Source organism: Lytechinus variegatus, chromosome 4 (assembly GCF_018143015.1).
Source record: "Lytechinus variegatus isolate NC3 chromosome 4, Lvar_3.0, whole genome shotgun sequence".
NCBI classification, from domain to species: Eukaryota; Metazoa; Echinodermata; class Echinoidea; order Temnopleuroida; family Toxopneustidae; genus Lytechinus; species Lytechinus variegatus.
In genome coordinates, this window is record NC_054743.1 from 35,549,512 (window position 1) to 35,568,174 (window position 18,663).

The 18,663-nt window shown below is 36.0% G+C and overlaps 1 protein-coding gene across 1 annotated transcript in view; it reads right to left on the minus strand.

Moving 5' to 3' along the window:
• Positions 1-16,386, minus strand: part of LOC121413932 (beta-4C adrenergic receptor-like) — a 29,175-nt gene extending 12,789 nt beyond the window's left edge. Inside the window, exon 1 of the mRNA XM_041606946.1 lies at positions 15,935-16,386. The gene's annotated coding sequence lies outside the window, so the exon portion shown is untranslated. The remainder of the gene's footprint in view (positions 1-15,934) is intronic.
• Positions 16,387-18,663: the final 2,277 nt, after the last annotated feature.

Genomic DNA, 18,663 nt, shown 5'->3' on the forward strand with positions numbered 1-18,663 from the left:
GGGGTGGATCCAGGTTTTCCCCAAAGGGGGAAGCACATTTTTTTCGAGGACAAAATTCGACAAGCAAAAAAAAATTTTAACAAAATTGAGGAGATTTCGTCCCAGAAAAATGTAACAAGCAAGAAAAAAAATCACCCTTATTTTCAAAAGTAGGGGGAGGCACACTCCTGTTTCAACGGCATATTTACATCACAAATTTTAATTTTGCTTCTCAAAAGGGGAGGGGGCACAGGCCGGCTAGGCCCTTTCCTAGATCCGTCAGTGGTTTTAATATATTATGAACTTGAAAAGATTGAAAACGAGTAAAGTTTTATATAATTATAAATTTCATTCTTCTGTTCCATTTCACTTCCGTATTTTTTCAAATCATTTCTTTTGATGCCGTCCGCGGTTTTCCTGTTGGCCTATGTGCCCATTCGCGCCTAAAATTTGACCTAAAGGAAGGATGTATTTTCTGAGCCATCCTTTGAATAAAGTCGCTTTTCATGATTTCTTGACCAATATTTACTATCATCATCATTGAAACTATTACTAAGATTATTCGCTACTGATATTTGTTGCCATGGTAACTTTGTGATTTTATTTTTTATAGCAGCAGCAGAAATCCAATAACCTGTCTGAATATTCATATTCATTTTGCAAACCTTTTTTTTTATCAGCTCAATATATCTTTGCAGGTTAAAAAGCATGTTAGAGCGCAAGCATTTCTGAAAATTCTGCCAAACGTAGACAATAAAATCTACGATTCATTTCCCTTTCACAAATATATATCTAACAACTAACTTGTTGATTATGAATAAATGAATGAATAAATAACCAACTAAATGAATAAATAAATAAATAATTTCATAATACGTCAACACATCTAATATCTAGCAAGAAATCTAAAACTCTTTCAATTTTTTGAGGGGTTATATTTTCTTGAATGTCAAACTTAGTTAAGACACTCCGAAATGCCAAGAGGCAAAATGTCTTTTCTGTTATAGGTTTTGACTAGAAAGATTAAGGGGGGGGGGCACTTTTGGTAACCGATTTTTGAAAAAAGATTACTCGCGTAATTTTTATGCCTCTAATAGAATCTGTGCCTTAAATAAGAGACTAGAAATAACATTGGAAAGGAAACTTAATAATTCAAAATATTTTCAACCGGACATGTGAATTTCCTTAAGGATACCATCTGCAGGCTTCAATACCGGCAGATGTTTTAAAAAGACACGACCAGATATATTGATCACTTTGAACTTTTTATTTGACAAACCGCTAAGCTTGAACAGTAAATTGATTAATATTAGACGAATGCGCACAGTTCAGCTTTTATTCAAAAACCAAAATTATCAAACTAGAAAATCCTTAAACGTCCTTGCTGTGGCTGGAAAGAACACAGATTCACAAAGTGTGATCACAGTGTGTTCACATGGCGGACTATGTGAAAATACTATTGTTCACACTGGTCAAATGCTCAAACTCAACAGTGTGAAGATATTTTCACACTGTGGACACCTTGACAGTGTGGCTGTTCACAGACGGTGTGCACATGGTCCACTATATCATGCTGTACACTCGTTCGACTATATATGTGAATATGCGATTCACACTGTTGAAATGCTCAAACTCAACAGTGTGAGGATTTTTTTCATACTGTGGACACCTTGACAGTGTGACTGTTCACAGACGGTGTGCACATGGTCCACTATATTTGTGAATATGTGATATACACTGTTGAAAAGCTGAAATTCAACAGTGTGAAGATATTATCACACTGTGGACACTTTGACAGTGTGACTGTTCACAGCGTGTTCACATGGCTGACTATGTGAATGTGTGATTCACACTGTTGACATGCTCAAAATTAACAGTGTGAAGGTGATTTCACATTGCGTTCCACACTGTGAACACACTGTGGCACACACCGTGGGACACTATGTTCTGTCCAATAGGGATAAGTGTATGGAATGAATGTGTGTTGAAATGCTCAAATTTAACAGTGTGAAGGGTATACATTGTGTTCCACACTGTGAACACACTGTGGCCCACACTGTGGCCCACACTGTGGGACACTGTGTTCTGTCCAATAGTGATAAGTGTATGGAGTGAATGTGTGTTGAAATGCTCAAATTTAACAGTGTGAATGTGATTTCACATTCTGTTCCACACTGTGAACACACTGTGTCCTTTCAAGTAGGTGTTGCCGAAAGAGTTGCAATCAAATGCAATTAAAAAAAGCATACGTCATTTCATTTTCGACCAATCCGAATTGCGCTTGAATTTTGACTTGAATTCATAAAAAGAAAATAACTAAAATCGAATAAAATATTGTTTTCAGCTTATTAAACCACAGATTATCACTGAAATATTTGTTAGTCAAAGAAATGCCTACTTGTAAGTATAGGGTCCCGGTCCCAACGCGTCAAGCTGCATTTTAGCGTATAACTGAAAAATCAAAATGCAAGTCAGAAATGCCTGATTGGGTCAACACCAACTTTCGTTTGATTCAGTCCGTTGAGTTACTAATAACCTTCAAAAAACATTGCCCACGTGGTCCAAGTACCCATCAGAAAATAAGGAGTTAAAATATTTTTTCTGTGCTTTTTTTTAGATTAAAATCTAATTTAAAAAATGTTCTATTTTTGAATGGAACTTTCTCGGCAATAGATAGTAGGTCAAACTGTATGCTTGCATGTCAACCCCGATAACCATTCCTGTAGAAAAGGAGAAAAACATAGTTTGTGATAAAAAAAGGAGACAAAAACAAACAAAAAACCTGCCTTGTAGCATGTCAACCCCGATAGAAAGTATTTCAAACTGTCCGCTTGCGTGTTAATCCTGATAATGTATTCTTGTACGGAGAAAAATGTGCAATTTTGGAATACGAGGAAAAGAAAATTATCTGGAAGCATGCAAACCCGATAAAACATTCTTGAGAAAAAAAGTTTGCATTTATCAAGAAAGAGAGACAGAGAGAAAAATGTATATTTGCTCTTTAGATTTGCAAGAAAGATGATGTCCATGATGTTTGAGTAAATATTCAAAATGAATATATACATCTGGACGGCTAACATCGGATAATGTAAAATTGTATGTTCTGGATTTTTTTGGGGGGATTTCGTCTTGATTTTGAAAGGTTTTCCAATTTTCCAAAGTATGCCAGCATTGACATCGTAGCCTCTTTGAAGAGAAAATTCAAACACCTCACATCTATATTCAGATGTTGTAGTTGTAAAGAGTGTCCCATAAAAATATGTTAATGGCACTTTTTATTGGTATGATATTAAAGTTACAATATTATATTATTTGTATCGTTCATAAATTTTGTTCATGTTTTATTAAAGATATTTGTCAATTTTCCTAAATCTCATTCTTTTCATTTAAAGGACAAATCCACCCAAACAAAAACTTGATTTGAATAAAAAGAGGAAAAATCAGACAAGCACAATGCTGAAAATTTCATCAAAATCGGATGTAAATAAGAAAGTTATGACATTTCAAAGTTCCGCTTATTTTTAACAAATTAGTTATATGAACGAGCCAGTTACAGCCAAATGAGAGAGTCGATGACATCACTCACTCACTATTTCTTTTGTATTTTATTGTATGAAATATGAAATATTTTTATTTTATCGTCATTGTCATGTGAAATGAAGTTTCATTCCTCCTTGAATACTTGGAATTCCATTATTTTAACATTTTGTGCTTCAGGCAAGGAGGTCCTAATCGTCAAATTCGTAAGAATTGAAATAGTGTATAATTCAAACAATAAAAAACAAAAGAAATTGTGAGTGAGTGACATCATCGACTCTCTCATTTGGATGTACCTGGCTCGTTCACATAACTATTTTGTTGAAAATAAGTGGAAATTTGAAATGTCATAACTTTCTTATTTGACATCCGATTTTGATGAAATTTTCATTATTGTGCTTGTCTGATTTTTCTCTATTGATTCGAATCAACATTTTTCTGAGGTGGACTTGACCCTTAAGCATGGGCCCGCACGATGTGGGCCCAAACTCTCATAAAATAAAATAAGAGTGAATGAAGTCATAATTGGACTACTTACTTTATTCAACGTAATAACTAAATTTGGACTGAGAGGTGATGAGTTCTGAAAGAAGGCTCACATCTTTGTGTTCAATAAACAATATCGCATGAAATTTATGCCAGTTGTATAAAACAAAAATCATATACAAAATGATTTGGTAAATTTTACTTGTTATTATTTCCGTCATAAAAGAATACATACCCATATATATACATGTAAAGAGATCCAAGGAGTAACATATTGAAATAAATTCTAAACATTGATTTAAAAAAAAGAAGTTAACAGATTAAAAAAATCAAACTTAAGACAAAAGACGGTTGGATAAACCATATTCAGCTGCACCAATTATATGTGCGGCTGGTCTTCCGTGGGGACCAAATAAAAGAGAGAGAGAGAGTCATAGGGGGAGGAACGTGAGAACAGAAAAAAAAGACAAAAAAGGGGAAAGGAAGGAAGAAAGAAAAGAAAAGGTAGAAAAAAAGAAAGAAGGAAAGGAGAAAGAAAAAAATCACTATCAGTTTGCTTACTCCCACCCAACTACCTCCTCCCCGAAAAGAAAAAAAGTTTCAGCATTTTGTGGGACACGCTGTACAACATGCATCCAAGCGATGAAACTAGGGAACTGTTCCTCTTTTCTGATTTCCAAGGCTAAGGGAATTCTTAAGTTTACATGAGTATACAACAATATATCCATAATTAAGAATGGCCAGACAAAAAGGGGGTTTGAAAGGGTTTTCGTTACCAATAAATTAAATCATTGTCGACGACATGACTCCCAAAACGATTAGGCATATATCACACAAAAAAAATTGTCGCGTATATCTCACCCCACCCCACCCCCCGAAATAAGGAAAAGGTCATCATGAAGTCCAGGGGACATGAGCCCCCCCCCCCTCCCCGTGGATCCTAACATGTGATTACGATATACTGCATGTTGAAAGAACCATCTCATTCTGAAGATTACATCTGTATCTTTGTAACTCGGTGAAAATGAAAAAAAAAGTATAGTGAAACGCGTTTTCATTCATACATTTCAAAGTCCCGTCATTAGCAACAACAACAAAAAAAAAGGAACGAGTCAACTTCGCCAAAAGGTCGTCAGAAATATTAATTATTATTTTTCAGGGACAGTCAATAATCATGAGTCAGTTACTCCGAACGCCATTAAGACTTTGCTACGAAATAATTATTGGATATTCTTGTGATTGAGTGGCGTTTACAAATTGAAAATCTATATTGCGCTGGTTCTGACTCTCTGATCAAACGAAGAAATCGATTTGCTACAAGAGAAGGGCAATTAATTGTTTGTTTAATGACAATATTAATCAAAGAAACGAGCTGAAGATATGAGGTCAGAGAAATTCAGGTTATGGTAAGGTCAAGGTAAGGCTTTATTGACATGTCTTTTCGTTGTCGTTGTTTCAAATTCTGAACATTTATTCATGAGCCTTTTAGACCGGAGTAGGATCCGGGATTCTGTAAAACAAAATAAGCATAAGAAACATGTAGAGCCTTCAATAATCAAAGAGTAGAACACTGCCCAAAATTGGCTGGACACATAAGTACCCTCGTGCTGTTAAAAATTTTACTCCCTATTTTTTTTTACAGTGTTGTCAGGAATATTTTCCCCCGCGCAACAAGTTTTCCCCTATAAGCCACTGCTCTCCTCCCACAACCACCCCTTAGGGACTCACCATTATCCGGGGGGGGGGGAGGAGTCTCCCTCCCCCCCCAAAAAAAAATAATAATAAAATAAAAAATAAAAATTGGTACACTGACAAACCGTCTGAAAGGTGCAATAAAAATTGTCTCAATGGACTAAGGAAAAAAAATTACTCTAAGAAGAAAGGAAAAGAATTGCATCAACCCAAACTTCCAGCCCCCCCCCGGGTACATTATGGTGCGTCCCTTACTCAACACCCCAACCACCCCTTTCTTATCCCCCGACTGTCCCTTCCCATTCCGCAATCACCGCCTTATTCCTCCCTAATCCCCAAACCACCTCATCCTCATCCCGCACTTATCAATACAAACCACGATATCGCAATTATAAGTGCTACAGTTGACGCCTAAATCAATTTTCCTTTCAACACATTGTGTTTGAAAGAGGGAAATTATTAATCAAACAAATTTGAAGCTGAGAGTTTGTTTACAGAAGATCTTGTATCGTTAGTAATTCTTCACCTGATATAGAGAAAAAATAACGCTCACCGGCGTCACGTAATGATATTATAATGAATATTGCCTGCTACGTTGTGAAGGAGCTGTCACATCAGGGCTCCGTAAACACAAAGGTATAGGATGAATTGCAAATATGAAAGAGCCGCACTGATTGGCTCCCGGTCAGTATTTTAAATAGAGTGCGCATGCAACGATGATCTTGATTGGTCATTGGTATTTGTGTTACAGAGCCCAGAACTTTGATAGACACCGTTGTTATTTTAGTTTACACAACGCATATCATTCAGCAGTGAATGTTTTCGCCAAATTGTCGACGCTCGTAGATGTCAAGCCATTTTGTTAAATGAAATCCTATTTCTTCATATCAAGAAATGCCTTTTGTTTACAACACAAAAGTGATTTTGTCACATCTAGAATTTTTATTGATGCTTTGTGTTAACGAAGTGCATTAATTGACTTCAAGAAAGAAATGCTTGATATCAGGAAATCGGATTAAAGGAGAAAACGACTGGCCACACTTATACACTACGTCGGCGTCATCGACATCAAAAGGCTATCGATCATGTGTGACATCTCCAGTAGATTACCCAAGTGACATTTATTATGTACTATCTTGCAAAAAGGGCCGTTCATCAGAACTAGAAGTACTTTCTCGGTTGCTGTTTCCATGGTTACATCTTTCATTTATTGAAAATTGAATAATGGGTAAGATTAAATCACCAACGCATATTGGGGTCCCAACTTGTTGGTATAAAAACTTAATGGATAAATGAGGTGTGAAAGATCGCGCGACGCATGCAAAGCTGAAACTAAAATGGAAAAGTCTTTTCCCCAAGCGTTTTGAGGCCACCATCCAGTGGGTTACAAAATGAGAAATAAATAAAGACTGAACTCGGGACATGCAAATAAGAAATGTTTTCAGTCAAGTGTATAAAATATCCCTATCTATATATCGCAAAAAATAAAGATCTTAAAAGCGGTGTGTATTACACGGTATACAGGTTCTTACTTCTCAAAGAATAAGCGATTAATGCTTAAAATGTAAAGAGTTGTAGAACACTGACGCATAGTCCAAAAATATGATTCTGAAAATAATCTTACATAAATGACCCTCATATCAAAATTATCCTGCTGAAAATAATCTTAAATACGGGTAAATTATTTTCGAAACAGCTTTAACTCTTTAGCTTTGAAACATTTTCCTGAAACTTCAGGAAATGAGTTATTAATTAGTATACCAATGTATACGTTATATGTATACGCTGTGGCCTGCTTGAATCAATCGCGAACTCTGTCGGGAAAGCGATCGAATTGACTCATCCAAATCCCAGTTTAGAACCGAACTATGCTCCCTCCAATCAATCAAAACATGGAGATGAAATTCTAAATTTGATTTTCATGGCCAAAATCTGTCGTTTGGAAAGACACCTTGGCCGAGATAATTATCATGCCATGTTCGATGAGAAATACAGGTCGGTGCCTGAAGATTACTGACCACAATTTATTCCCACCAATATTTTTATATCTATGCGAATGTGGATATTAATTTTGATGAATGGGGATATCAACTTTGCTTCATCGAGTTCCTTCTCCTTTTTTCACTTTAGATAACAGAGCTCATCACTTCCTTAAAGCAAATATGAACCAGGCGCCACCTCAAGTCCTTAGCTACTCATATCTGACCAGGATAAAAACCCATAATGCATCTTTCTCAGCAGTATAGTCTTGTAACATATACCCACTTGAATGATAATGCACCAATGCATTATTTATTACACTCATATCGCAATAATTATGTTACCAGTTATCTATTAACACCACTTTTACTGTAGAGAAATTTTATTTTCTTTATACAAAATGAAATTATCGGCTAAATTATTCTCTGAATGTCTGAAAGGTACATTTTAAGACTAACTATTCACACTTAATGACAGTCCGCACACAGTTCGTTCCCCTTCTCCTCTGCAACTCCGTTTGAATCAATAGAGAAAAATAGAGCAAATTTATTCTTGATTTTATTTTCTAAAAGTTTGATACAAAAAAATAATCACGATTTTTTAAAAACAAACTTTTTTTTAGCTTCATCAGACATGTAAGAATCAGCAGGCGGTTACATCGGCGCTAGATGTGTGTGAGGGTGTGTGTGTGGGTGTGTGTGCGGGTGTGACATTGAAAATATATATTATTCAGTATAACATAAAGATTGATTGTCTTTCTTATACATTGTTTGGCATAGGCTGGCAGTTACACTCTTGATTTTTACAATAAATTGCATCTTTTGTGGGCGCGTATAATTTAAATTAGTGGCGGTATAGTATCAATATTATTTAGCGCAGATTCTACTGCGACATGATTCCCCGAGTTTTGACCTGATATTTTCAGAACCAAGGTGTATGTCCGCCTCGACAATTATTGAGCAGTTCGGCATGAAATCATAAATACGGGTCGATTACGGGTTTTAATTGCTTGCAGCGAATTGCTTCTTCCCCAGTTTATTTTCGAAGCTGCAGCCTTATACTGGCCAACTTTAGGGGGGGATATATGCTTCTTCTTGTTTTTTTTTTCCATTCATTTTCAATGTTTTTATATTTTGGGTACGTAGTTTAAACTTCAAGAGAATATTCAGCAAACATTTAGCCTTTCATAATAATAATCATTGGCCTTTTATTATATTCCGTTCGTTCGAGAAGACATGCATGTTTTGCCAACCATAATAATGAAAAAACATCCCAGAACGATTTATAATTTTAGTAATTTTGATTTAAGTCTGGAACGGATACAAAGGAAACACATGAACATGTGCCCTATATTGTTGTACACCAATTATAACTCGGCAAGTACAGGTGCGCCCATTTCCCCTCTCCTCAAAAGTAAGGTTTATGTTCCTTTTTTGGAGTGATGACAAATTTAGTAACATCCGTCTCATCCCTGACATTTTCATGACCATCATCATCGTCACCATCATAATCTTTTACATAATCACCATCATCATCGTATCTTTCACCATTTTTATCATCACCATCATTGTCGTCACCGTCATCATCGTCGTCATCTTCATCGTCATCATCATCATCATCACCACCATATCCATCATCGTCGTCACCTTCACAATCATCATTGTCATCACCTTATCATCGTCGTCGTCATTATTAACTTCATCATCACCGTAATTATCATCATCTTCATCATCATTGTTGTAATCATCGCCCCCCCCCCCTCTCTCTCTCTCTTTGCTCTTTTTAAGGTTCTTAGGATATTATTCTACCGAAACTGGTGTAGACCTATTTATCGTCCTCGATGGACAGTTAGTAAAACTCTATATTCACTTATCTATATTTGTTAGGGCGGGGGGGGGGGGCTTGCAATACTCCCATTAAAACATATCATACATAGAATGATTATACAGTGGGTAAAATCATTGGAAAGCGGGCATTTCGATTGTTTTTTCACAAGATGGACTTCCTCCTATTTATTTTAGAGGTCTTTTATGAAAATGAAAAACATCTCACATTGTTTGTTGTGGCGCACCGTAAATGAACATACATTATTAAAGAGAGATCAATCACTCTGTTGGCCGAAGCTCTTGGGACCCCAGTAAAACGAAGCTTTGCAATTGATTGTACATTTTTATGTCTTCGATTTTTTCCCATTATGATCAGCATAATGCATTGTACAAATAAATCCTAAGATTAATCGCATTGCTTTGTGTAAACGGCTCCATGTAGCTGATTGTCTGGGTGAAAATAAAAAAAAGTAAACATAATTTCTGCAATCTGGAGCTTGTCTGGAGGAGGGTCTCGGGTCTCATTTTCAAAAAATCACTATAGTAAGAAATTACGATAATTGTTATAAGCTACTGAAATGACGACCTTTGATTGGCTAATTTTAAATTTGTCATATAAATACTGCATTTACTGTGACGAAAAGATTTATGAAAACGAGGTTAGGAGGCGCGATAGCAAATCTTCGGCGGTGGATAGTGCATGCCTAGGCTACATTCACATGGAAACCCGTCATCACATAGGCCTATCAAACTGATGCGTAATCTTCTAAGTTCCCGCGCTTCTTTGAGTACAATTAGTGACTATGGTTTCGAAATGTCCATATTGTCCGTATCATCATCATCATATCAGCCATGTTCAGCCCACTGCAGGGCGAAGGCCTCCTCAAGTTGGTGCCAAAGGTGCTTGTCTTGTGCTGACGCAATCCAATTTATACCAATGAATTTTGTGAGCTCGTCACTCCATCTCAATTTCTGTCTCCCCGATTTCGTGATCCTAGCCATGGTCTCCATTCTGTGATGCGTTTGGTCCACCTATTATCATGTGATCTTGCAAGGTGGCCAGCCCATCTCCATTTCATTGATTTAATTGCTTTGATTATGTCTATTACTTTAGTCTGGCTCCTAATCCATTGTATGGTTTTCCTATCGCGTTTTGATATCCCTAGCATTATACGTTCCATACTGTGTTGAGTGGTTTTTAATTTCTGTTCCATTTTCTTTGTTACAGACCAGGTTTCGGAACCATAGGTCATTGCCGGTATAACACATTGATTAAAGACTTTTCTTTTAAGGCAAATTGGCATATTGCTCTTCATAATGTCATTGAAATTCCCAAAAGCGATCCATCCAGCTCTTGTCCTCCTTTTAACTTCTTCTAGTTGTTCATGATCCATTCTGACATGTTGCCCAAGGTAGATATAATGATCTACTCTCTCGATTTCAGAATTATCCATTATGATTCTTTGCTCCGTAGCAAATTTGTTGAACATTACTTTTGTCTTTTTCATGTTGATCTTCAGCCCTACTTTGTTACTTTCAGTGTTGAGATCGTTAAGCATATTTTCTAGCTTGAGGCCATCATCAGTGATTAGAATGATATCATCGGCAAACCTTAGGTGATGGAGACACTCGCCATCAATATTTAGCCCTGTACTTTCCCAGTCTATTTTACGTATTATTTCCTCCAGTGCAGCGTTGAACAGTTTGGGTGAAATGGTATCTCCCTGTCGCACTCCTCTGTTAATGGGGAATTCATCACTGTCTTTGTGCAGGTGAATGGTTGCAGTTGCTTGGCTATACATTTCCTGAATTAGTTTAATGTAGCTATGGTGCACACCTTGTACCTGTAAGGCTGTTATTACTGCCTGAAATTCTACACTATCAAAAGCTTGTGCAAAGTCTACAAATGCCACACACAAGGGTTGTCTGTATTCGTAAGTCTTCTCTAATAATTGGTTTAGTGTGTGGAGATGGTCTGTAGTAGAGAAACCACTTCTGAATCCGGCTTGTTCCCTCGGTTGATTAAAATCTAGAGTTCCAGTGATTCTGTTTGTTAGAACTTTTGTAAATAATTTGTAGGTGTTTGAAAGTAAGCTAATTGGCCTATATTTTTTAATATCCTTTATGTCTTCTTTCTTGTGGATGAGGATTATGATTGCATTGTTCCAGCTGTCTGGTGTTTGTGTTTTTACTAAACAGAGTGTAAACAGCTTGGCCAGCTGTTCTAAGATGACATCGCCTCCATCTTTAAGGACATCCACCAGCACCTCATCGCTGCCTGGTGCTTTACCACGCTTCATTTCTTGTAAGGCTTTAGCCTTACATTTCTTGTAAGGCTTCTTGTAAGGCTTTAGCCTTACAAGAAAATTGTCCGTATAAGAACCTGAAATATATGGGGGTTTGAAACGAAGTCAATACACAGGTGACTTTTGGTACATGCTTACCACTATAGGTCCCTCGGAAAGGACCTTAAGACATCGGAATTCAGGAGAACTTGTCGTCTAACAATTAAGCTGACAGATCTGGGGAGCATTTTGATCAAATTTGTGGTCTGACAACTTTCCTTGATTTCAATTGGCTGAAAAGGACTGTTACTATGGTTAAGTTATACAGATAAAATAGGACTTGACGAATAAAACGTCCCTTCATGAAATGCTCTCTTTCGTGACTTTCCTTAATTTCCTTAATACTTTTGATTGGATGAGCACAGGTGTCTGACTATTACTATGGAAGTTATCTGATAAAACTTCCGATCCGTCATTTCATTTCCCTCGTTGGTATACTCATTAACTAATTATCCAGTTTTCAGTTGATAATGCACACCACTTATCTGCAAAGTTTTGTCCCCATTCATATTTTAAATTAACTCTTAATCTACTATAGATATTAACCTACTATGAAGAGAATTATTCCTTACCGCTGACAGTCCCTCGAAGAGAAGCTATAATGGCCATCTGTCCATTGGCAGTTTACTAATCAACAGTCACGTTTTCATAGCATATAAGTACTAAACAGCTTACGACTGAACCAAAAAATTCTTAACCGATTTAGTTTAAGGAATTGTCAATCTACTTCAGATGTCTACATAGCGGATTAAACATGCATTGATCCTTACCGCTGTCAGTCTCTCGGAGAGAAGATAATATCATCTGTCCATTAGCAGATTACTAATCAGCAGTCATGTTTTCATAGCATGATAATTACAAAACATTTTTTTCCGATTATTCAGTCAAAGAAAACATCAATCTACTGTAGATATTAACACACAATGTACGTCAGAGATTCATCAGAAATTTTCTTTACTACACATCTTAATAGGTCCTTCGGATAAAGCCTTAGGTCATCGGTCGGGGGGGGGGTTCCTGTTACATTTTTATAATATCATTAAGAATAAAAACCCCACCAAACTACACATTCCTTTATACCGATCAAAATGTCAATCTACCACTGATAGTAACATACTTTGTAGATCAGAGGTTCATAGGGAATGCTTTTTTCTTACAAACGGTAGCTCCCTCGGTCCTCTTTTTGTCTAATTTTCAGTCATATTTCAATATCAGTAAGATGAAACATGTTATTAAATTATTTTTTTTACCAATTAATTCATAGGAAACATCAATCTACCATAGATATTAACATACTATATACGTCGGAGATTTATTGGGAATTCTTTTGTTTCACTGCAGGTCCCGCGGATAGAGCCTATATAGCTATCGGTCAGCTGGCTGCCTAACTGCACTAATTCTCTAATTTTCAGTCAAACAAAAATAAAACTCTAAGCTACACATTTCCTTACCAAGTCGAATGGAATCTCTATCTACTATAGATAATAAAAAGGGTCTCCTATGCAGGTCCTTACGAAAAATATATGGCATTCACCATTATCATCAAGGTCCCTCGCAGAATAACTCTAGCCAGATCCTTTGTTGATTAACAAAGCGTATCCATTCTTCTTGTACATGCCACTTTATTAAAAAAATTAAATACTTCATAATTTTTAAAAATTTTCACGACTCTGTTGAATTGAAGAGGCAATCTTTATTAGATATGAACATATTGGATATTAACATATTAGATATTAACATATTGAAATAGTTTGAGTGGATTTTTTTTCCACTACTGTTTTATCTTAAGAGAACCATAATTATTATATGGAGAAGAGAGTCAGCTAAAGTAATTGATAATTATTAAGGCTTGTTTTACCTGCCTGCCGTAAGAAAGTATGAAAAAGTATGATAATAATATACACAGCAAAAACTGTGGTGTTAACCGGTGTACATAGAGGACCACACCAGTTATTTTACGCCGGTGTTAAATTGATGGTGTTAGTTTTACACCTATAGGTGTTAATGCAACACTTTTGTTGTTACATTTACATTCTTTAGTGTTATGTTTAATATTTAGGGTGTAATTTTAACACCTCAGGATGTGGTCCTCTATTAACACCAATTGGTGTCAGTTTTAACACCGCAGTTTTTACAGTGTAGGCTTATATAGGGGCACTGCCATGGCTTTATGTAATACGAATTGAAGTACGAAGCACAAGCCATAATAATGATATGATGGTGATGAAAGTGATGGTACCGTTAGGAATTCTGTCAACAATTATTGAAGTGTGACATGTCACCCCAAGACCAACAATAGGTCGACCATAATGAATATTGAGATTTTTATTGAGCTTGTAATTCATTTCATAACCTTTAAAATTACATAAAATATGTCAAAATTGACCAACAATAACCATTACAAGTTCTTGGTTTGATGCAGAGGAAATTCAGCAAGAGCTTAAAAAATGAGGGGAAAACAAGGTTTGAAGTTTGGGGTTCACTCAAGCATGAGATGTGCATATATACTGTGTAATCTTATACTTCCAAGCAGTCCGAAAAAGTAGTGTCCAAGAAACTCTTGTATCATTTCTTTTATTCAACTTCACGACTTCAAAATTTTACAGTATGAAGAGGAAGAATTGTTCTTTTCGATAATTTTTTTTTAATCTTCGGTTTTTGGAGACTAAATTACTATTTTGGCTATTTACGGAGAACCTTACCTGGCGACTTATTGGTGATTTTGGGGTGGTAGGTTACAAATTATGTAATGATAAATACAATAATAGTAATGATACTAGAAAGAAAATTAACAGATTAAGGAAGATAATAACAAGTGTAACAATGGTACTTACAGCGATGACAATAGTTTAGATAACAATGATAAAAGTAATAATACCGATAATAATGATGAAAAAGACAGTATAATAAAACTAACGATAACATAATGATGACGACGATGAAATAATGATGAGGAAGAAAATGGTGTTTAATTTATAATCATCACTAATATCATATTCATAAAAAAACTAAATTGACAATAATAATGATGTCTATTCCTTGCAATACACGGGAAGAGAAGACGTTCTCCCCTCTATAAATCTTTAACTTAATATTTCCGCGGAAAATTCTCGGCCTATGAATAATACATTAAAAATAATCCATTATAATGTAGGCCCAATCTATCAAAGGATGTTTTTCGTACTTATATTGCTATACTTCTTACCAATTCCATGCGATACTTTGATCATCTATTATTAATCTGTAATTCCGCCACTCGTCATTACCTATTCATCAATATTTTATCAGAGAAAAACATCCGAATGCAACATTGATATGATTTCGCAGTAATGTTAGTCGACCTTAAAATTAAAATTGCATTGATCATAGTATATATACTTATTTGCTATGATATGGAGGGAGTCGGGAGAATATTAATTTCCTTTAAGTTTAGTTTTTGTTTCATTTTTTATATTTACAACAAAATTTAAAAACATAATTCATACAAAGATCATGAAAATAAACTGTCAAAGTAAAACACTTGCAATTGATTTTTTTTTAATTTGAATCTAAGATTAATCGATGTTCATTCTTATGTTGCATTCCAGAAACTATTTTGAATTAATAGCAACTTTTAGAGGCTTTTTTAAATGTATTTAATAGTGTTATTTTTTTTTCAGTCATCATGGTCATTATGTCATAGATTTCCCTTCACTGTGATTTTATACTTTAAAAACAGGAATGTTAATCATGAGTTAATTAGGGACAATGATTTATTGGTTTCTGTTTTCAAACTTTTGTAATAATGTTTCCATGCATGTTTCATCTATATCTACGTCGAAATTTATGTTGTTGTTTTTTCAACATTAGTATTTATAGGCATGTACGGTCGTATAAAGATGGGAGACTTTGGGGCCTCTACCCTCTGCAGTAAAATGCCACGACCAAGAAAAAAGGGGAGAAAGTAAAATACTCAAACGTGATTGTTTTCCTTGAAATATTATGTAAAATTTTGTCAAAATATTACGTCTCTTTTTTTATAATGGTCTTCTGAATCGACTTGCTCAGAAAATGTTTTTTTTAGTTATAAAATCAAATGGGAATCATTACCTTTAGGTGAACTTATATACCAGATGTCATCCAATACAGAATTCTACTCCGATTCAGCAAGGTCAGTTTCATGTGCTGAAAATCACGGTTATATTTAAAGTTAAAAAAATGTTTCACATTCGATGTCAAGATGGGAAAAGCGCCGATGAAACGTGAGAAATAAACATGTTACCGTTCAGATATTTCCTTGTCCGATAAGATATTTTAATTGAAATTTAACTTTACAAAATTTATAAAGCAGAGCGATGGTCTAAACTCAGACATCCTGATTTCAGTAAATGTAAAAATGAACTCCATTCTGGCATACTGCCTTGAAAGTTCCGTCGCCGAATATTGTGAAAAGTCGTATATAGATGATTTTCCGTCAGTGAAGTTACGCTGACTGTGTATTTCATCCGTTCGTTCTATCGTGATCGAAAGTTACAGCGTCCACAACGAATTGCTACACACGGCACTTTGATCACGTTTCGCGTCGAGATTGGAAATGTTGTCATTTCGAAATTCTCGAGTTGGCATGAAATTAATTGGGTTTCCATTGTCGCCGCTCTGTTCAAACTTGGTTCGCGTTTTATTAGCTATCAAGAAGGGCGGCCGTTCAAATTAGAGCATAGATTCAATCATCCCAGTCATCTCTCCCCGAGAGTCCGTTCAGTATCGATCAGCATCTGAAGAAATAGGACATAATCAGCGAAAACACGAAATTTCTATCAGTTCTTTTCGATTTTAATGAACGGCGGAAAGGTGCGAATGATATAAGTTGATTGATGCCCGCGTCACACGGATGAAACGGACTCTAGTTTGGAGCCGGTTACGTTGGTGTGACTGTAACACAATGCGATATATCAAACTGATTCGAGATTTCTATATTTCGTTCATCAGAATCTATTCAGTATCGAATAGAAATGGTAGCAATAGACAATTTCTGCAAAAAAACCCAACAATTTTCGTTTGTTATAGGCCCGTATTCTGAAGTCAGGTTTAACTTAGACCACTGCCTAAATCTGTGTTTAAGTTATGGGGAGCCCAAAATTCTAAATTTCTGTCTATATTGTATATTTGTTATGTTTACTATTTTGTTTCCTTTTGCTTTCATAACGAAGAATAATACTTCAAAATACTTCAGTTATCATTCCCAGGCAATATTATGAGCAACTTGAGCGTCAAATGAGTTGATAAATTTGACGTGTACTGTTAGTAATTTGCTCTCGAATCGGCTATCCATAGACAAACCAAAACTTTAAACCAGGGTATAATTTAAACCTGAGTTCATAATACGGGCCATAGAGTCTTATCAATAGTAAACAACTAAACATGTGTCTATTTATATAATTATGTTTCATTGTTAATCTCTGCGGTACAAAACTGAAAGTATATAGCTGAAAATGTAGTATAATTTGCAAAGTGGAGTCTTTACAGTGGTGTACCTAGGATTTTTCACAGGGGGGGGGGGGGGGCAAATTCGTCCGCCCCAAAATTTTGGGATTAAAGAAAAGGAACATGATGCAAAGACAACAAGTCTTGACCAAGGTTTCCTCTCTATATCCACTAAGACAGAGAATCACCCGTCCCGATGAACTTCTTGTTGCACGCCAAGATAAAAATAAACTGGAAAACCAAGAATTAAAAAAAGGGTAAATGAGCAAAGGCGACCTGTTACGCAATTGTGGATCACGTCATCATTTAAGTATGGTAATAATCTGAAGAAAAAAAATCTGGATGTGACTTTCAAAGAAACTCTCATCGTATAGAAGATGAGTAGAAAAAAAAGAAAGTAAGGACGTATAGGCGTGTCGTGGTCCAGTGGTCAACCGAAGAATATACATAGTCTCCCGCTTTCAAACAGAGGGTCGCGGGATCGAATCCTATAGCCATGGCGTGTTTTCCTTCAGCAAGACATTTTATCCACACTGTGCCGCACTCGACCCAGGTGAGGTGAATGGGTACCCGGTAGGAAGAAATTCATCTAATGCTCGAGCGCACGATGAAGGTAACCGTGCTAAATAAAGCCGGGGTAATAATACCATTATCATGTTAAGCAGTGCCCGCTGGGAGAACAGTTTTCAGAACTGAAGTGGCTTCGATCCTGGGTAAAATATGACATTATTATCATTATTAACATGATTAAAGGATCGATAGTGATATAGAGAAGGGGATGGACGAAGTAAGAGATAGGAAATGGAGAGAGGGAGGAGAGGGGGATATTGTGGTGAATGTTTTTTTTTCAGATGGGTTGCATCTCTTTGAAGTCATAATTCACTGCATATTCATCTGACCATGAAATTAAATTGCCCCTGTATTGTGTATGTGATGCTGCTTTGCAATTAGTGTGCTCAATGTTGTACTTTTATGATAAAGATGATGTGATATGATGAACTAGTGTCACAGAGCATACAAGAACGGCTTGTGTACACAATCAGTAAATTAATTACATTCGTTTACCTGTTTAATAGCATATTACAAGGCATGGCATATAGGTCAGTCATACACACAACGTGTATAAGAGGGTAGTGGGCTCTTTCCCTCGAAAAGATCTAACGAAAATTGCATGGCCAGGATTCGATCGATTCGTAGATCATTCTGGCGTTGTGACCGGGTTGTGCATAGTTTAGATAAGAAATTAGGAATTAATTCAACTAATCATTCGGATGGTGCGGGAGCATCACCATTATCACGCGCTGGTGGAAATTATGAAGTGGACCAAGTGGTACGTCTATTAGCCAAATGACGTG